We start from the raw sequence: 4,650 nt of genomic DNA, 5'->3' as shown, positions 1-4,650 counted from the left end.
AGCTCCGACGATCGATTTGCACGTCAGAATCGCTACGGACCTCCATCAGGGTTTCCCCTGACTTCGTCCTGGCCAGGCATAGTTCACCATCTTTCGGGTCCCAACGTGTACGCTCTAGGTGCGCCTCACCTCGCAATGAGGACGAGACGCCCCGGGAGTGCGGAGGCCGCCGCCCCGTGAAGGGCGGGGAAGCCCCATCCTCCCTCGGCCCGCGCAAGGCGAGACCTTCACTTTCATTACGCCTTTAGGTTTCGTACAGCCCAATGACTCGCGCACATGTTAGACTCCTTGGTCCGTGTTTCAAGACGGGTCGTGAAATTGTCCAAAGCTGAAGCGCCGCTGACGGGAGCGATTATTCCGCCCGAGAGCATCCCGAGCCAACAGCGGCGCGGGTCCGGGGCCGGGCCAGGTAGGTCCGTCATCCGGGAAGAACCGCGCGCGCTTGCCGGGAGCCCGAGCGCCCAAAGGGGCGAATCGACTCCTCCAGATATACCGCCGAGCAGCCAGCCAGGACACCGGGGCTCTGCCCAACAGACGCGAACCGAGGCCCGCGGAAGGACAGGCTGCGCACCCGGGCCGTAGGCCGGCACCCAGCGGGTCGCGACGTCCTACTAGGGGAGAAGTGCGGCCCACCGCACACCGGAACGGCCCCACCCCGCGGCGAGTGGAAAGGCAACCGGACACGACCCCGCCGCGGATTGCTCCGCGCGGGCGGCCGGCCCCATCTGCCGAGGGCGGGGGCCAGTGGCCGGATGGGCGTGAATCTCACCCGTTCGACCTTTCGGACTTCTCACGTTTACCCCAGAACGGTTTCACGTACTTTTGAACTCTCTCTTCAAAGTTCTTTTCAACTTTCCCTCACGGTACTTGTTCGCTATCGGTCTCGTGGTCATATTTAGTCTCAGATGGAGTTTACCACCCACTTGGAGCTGCACTCTCAAGCAACCCGACTCGAAGGAGAGGTCCCGCCGACGCTCGCACCGGCCGCTACGGGCCTGGCACCCTCTACGGGCCGTGGCCTCATTCAAGTTGGACTTGGGCTCGGCGCGAGGCGTCGGGGTAGTGGACCCTCCCAAACACCACATGCCACGACAGGCGGCAGCCTGCGGGGTTCGGTGCTGGACTCTTCCCTGTTCGCTCGCCGCTACTGGGGGAATCCTTGTTAGTTTCTTTTCCTCCGCTTAGTAATATGCTTAAATTCAGCGGGTAGTCTCGCCTGCTCTGAGGTCGTTGTACGAGGTGTCGCACGCCACACCGCCAGCCGGCTGTGCACGCTACCGAGAAAGTACCGGTATGCGAACCGCCAGGCGACGGGCGCGCATCGCACGTTTAAGGAGACGCGGCCGGCCACACAGGCGACCACGACACTCCCACGTCTCCGAAGCGGGACAAACGCCGCGCGCTTCAGTATACGTAGCCGACCCTCAGCCAGACGTGGCCCGGGAACGGAATCCATGGACCGCAATGTGCGTTCGAAACGTCGATGTTCATGTGTCCTGCAGTTCACATGTCGACGCGCAATTTGCTGCGTTCTTCATCGACCCACGAGCCGAGTGATCCACCGTCCTGGGTGATCTTTTCCTTTTCAGTCTCCCACTGTCTCTTTCAAGACAGTAGCATTTGCGGGACTGAGGCGTCTGACGGCCCCTGTTCCACTATTTTTTTTGTGTCCAACGGCCTCACAGCCGATGGGCGTCGTACGGCTCCACACCGGAGCGGACAGGCACTCGGGCGAACGTCATTCAAAACCGGCGCCAGGCGCCAGGTACCGCAGGCCAGCCGCTCCAGAGCTTCAGCGCTCGTACCACACAACAACAACACTTCCGCTAGTTTTGAGAGGCACGCGTGGTTCCGCACGCGGCGCACGGCCACTGCCGTACAGGTAGCGTGTTGCGCGACACGACACGCACATCGAAAGACATGCAGTCTAGTCGGTAATGATCCTTCCGCAGGTTCACCTACGGAAACCTTGTTACGACTTTTACTTCCTCTAAATGATCAAGTTTGGTCATCTTTCCGGTAGCATCGGCAACGACAGAGTCGATGCCGCGTACCAGTCCGAAGACCTCACTAAATCATTCAATCGGTAGTAGCGACGGGCGGTGTGTACAAAGGGCAGGGACGTAATCAACGCGAGCTTATGACTCGCGCTTACTGGGAATTCCTCGTTCATGGGGAACAATTGCAAGCCCCAATCCCTAGCACGAAGGAGGTTCAGCGGGTTACCCCGACCTTTCGGCCTAGGAAGACACGCTGATTCCTTCAGTGTAGCGCGCGTGCGGCCCAGAACATCTAAGGGCATCACAGACCTGTTATTGCTCAATCTCGTGCGGCTAGAAGCCGCCTGTCCCTCTAAGAAGAAAAGTAATCGCTGACAGCACGAAGGATGTCACGCGACTAGTTAGCAGGCTAGAGTCTCGTTCGTTATCGGAATTAACCAGACAAATCGCTCCACCAACTAAGAACGGCCATGCACCACCACCCACCGAATCAAGAAAGAGCTATCAATCTGTCAATCCTTCCGGTGTCCGGGCCTGGTGAGGTTTCCCGTGTTGAGTCAAATTAAGCCGCAGGCTCCACTCCTGGTGGTGCCCTTCCGTCAATTCCTTTAAGTTTCAGCTTTGCAACCATACTTCCCCCGGAACCCAAAAGCTTTGGTTTCCCGGAGGCTGCCCGCCGAGTCATCGGAGGAACTGCGGCGGATCGCTGGCTGGCATCGTTTATGGTTAGAACTAGGGCGGTATCTGATCGCCTTCGAACCTCTAACTTTCGTTCTTGATTAATGAAAACATACTTGGCAAATGCTTTCGCTTCTGTTCGTCTTGCGACGATCCAAGAATTTCACCTCTAACGTCGCAATACGAATGCCCCCGCCTGTCCCTATTAATCATTACCTCGGGTTCCGAAAACCAACAAAATAGAACCGAGGTCCTATTCCATTATTCCATGCACACAGTATTCAGGCGGGCTTGCCTGCTTTAAGCACTCTAATTTGTTCAAAGTAAACGTGCCGGCCCACCGAGACACTCAACAAAGAGCACCCTGGTAGGATTTAAACGGGGTCCGCCTCGGGACGCGAAAGCACCCCTTCGGCTCGCCCCACCGGCAGGACGTCCCACGATACATGCCAGTTAAACACCGACGGGCGGTGAACCAACAGCGTGGGACACAAATCCAACTACGAGCTTTTTAACCGCAACAACTTTAATATACGCTATTGGAGCTGGAATTACCGCGGCTGCTGGCACCAGACTTGCCCTCCAATAGATACTCGTTAAAGGATTTAAAGTGTACTCATTCCGATTACGGGGCCTCGGATGAGTCCCGTATCGTTATTTTTCGTCACTACCTCCCCGTGCCGGGAGTGGGTAATTTGCGCGCCTGCTGCCTTCCTTGGATGTGGTAGCCGTTTCTCAGGCTCCCTCTCCGGAATCGAACCCTGATTCCCCGTTACCCGTTACAACCATGGTAGGCGCAGAACCTACCATCGACAGTTGATAAGGCAGACATTTGAAAGATGCGTCGCCGGTACGAGGACCGTGCGATCAGCCCAAAGTTATTCAGAGTCACCAAGGCAAACGGACCAGACAAGCCAATCCGATTGGTTTTGATCTAATAAAAGCGTCCCTTCCATCTCTGGTCGGGACTCTGTTTGCATGTATTAGCTCTAGAATTACCACAGTTATCCAAGTAACGTGGGTACGATCTAAGGAACCATAACTGATTTAATGAGCCATTCGCGGTTTCACCTTAATGCGGCTTGTACTGAGACATGCATGGCTTAATCTTTGAGACAAGCATATGACTACTGGCAGGATCAACCAGGGAGCTGCGTCAACTAGAGCTGAGCAGCCGGCCGCCCGGGAGTGTGTCCCGGGGGCCCGCGCGAACACGCAAGCGTCCGCTCAATTATTCTGCAAACAGGAGGAGGCCGAGCTCCCCTGCACGATACACCTCGAAACCCTCTCAGGTCCCGGCGGCGCGCAGCGCCGTCCTAGGTACTTGGTCGGTTTCGAGAGAGGCGCAATCGCCCGGAGTTAGGCGAGTAGACGGTTTTAGTGCGAACACCCTTGCTCCCAACTGAGCTTGCCGCTGCCGACAGAGGCCCGGGAGCGTGCTGTCGTGGCATTGCCGGCGGGAGACAACACGCGCCACCTATGGTGACCGGCAGCTCCAACGCCAGCGCCACACAAGGGCAAAGCCCCACTTGGGTGCAGAAGCGAACTCTCCCAGCACAGCGCACGCGCCAACACGTCCGCACAACTGCGATACAAACCACCTGCGAGAACCGCTGGGGCGACCGAGCAGCAGACGGCGTCGCGGCGCCGAGTGCCAGGCGGCGGCGCATCCTCAACGCACACAGTCCTCAATCAGACCAGCACACTGCAGATGTCCACCGCGCTTCGCACCGGGCTCGGCTGAACCAACTTTGGCCGCCAGGCGCCGCGTGCAGGGTGCGCCGCAGCGTAGCTGCGCCGCCTGCCGGGCCCGTCGGCTGGCGCTCCTGCCACTCGGCGCCCCCCACCAGCCGCCTGTTGCGCGTGCGCCCACGCAGCGCGCGGCCAACACGCCGGGCGGCCCCCCTTCACCGGCCGGGAACAGTCCCACCAAGCCACCGCCGCGTATCGCTTCATACCCACATGGGCCTAG

At 58.7% G+C, this 4,650-nt stretch overlaps 3 non-coding genes across 3 annotated transcripts in view; all 3 read right to left on the bottom strand.

Moving 5' to 3' along the window:
- LOC126331681 (large subunit ribosomal RNA) overlaps nt 1-1,230 on the bottom strand; it is a 4,222-nt gene extending 2,992 nt beyond the window's left edge. The window contains exon 1 of the ribosomal RNA XR_007563460.1: nt 1-1,230. This exon is cut by the window's left edge and continues 2,992 nt beyond it. This is a non-coding gene — a ribosomal RNA (large subunit ribosomal RNA).
- Nucleotides 1,231-1,418: 188 nt separating this feature from the next.
- Nucleotides 1,419-1,573, bottom strand: LOC126331677 (5.8S ribosomal RNA). The gene has a single exon (XR_007563456.1). It is a non-coding gene; the product is annotated as a 5.8S ribosomal RNA (ribosomal RNA).
- Nucleotides 1,574-1,935: 362 nt separating this feature from the next.
- Nucleotides 1,936-3,828, bottom strand: LOC126331679 (small subunit ribosomal RNA). The gene has a single exon (XR_007563458.1). It is a non-coding gene; the product is annotated as a small subunit ribosomal RNA (ribosomal RNA).
- Between the last annotated feature and the right edge of the window lie 822 nt (nt 3,829-4,650).

The sequence above is a fragment of the Schistocerca gregaria genome, unplaced genomic scaffold (assembly GCF_023897955.1).
Source record: "Schistocerca gregaria isolate iqSchGreg1 unplaced genomic scaffold, iqSchGreg1.2 ptg001399l, whole genome shotgun sequence".
Classification (NCBI taxonomy): domain Eukaryota; kingdom Metazoa; phylum Arthropoda; class Insecta; order Orthoptera; family Acrididae; genus Schistocerca; species Schistocerca gregaria.
This window is presented reverse-complemented; position numbering and strand designations above follow the sequence as displayed.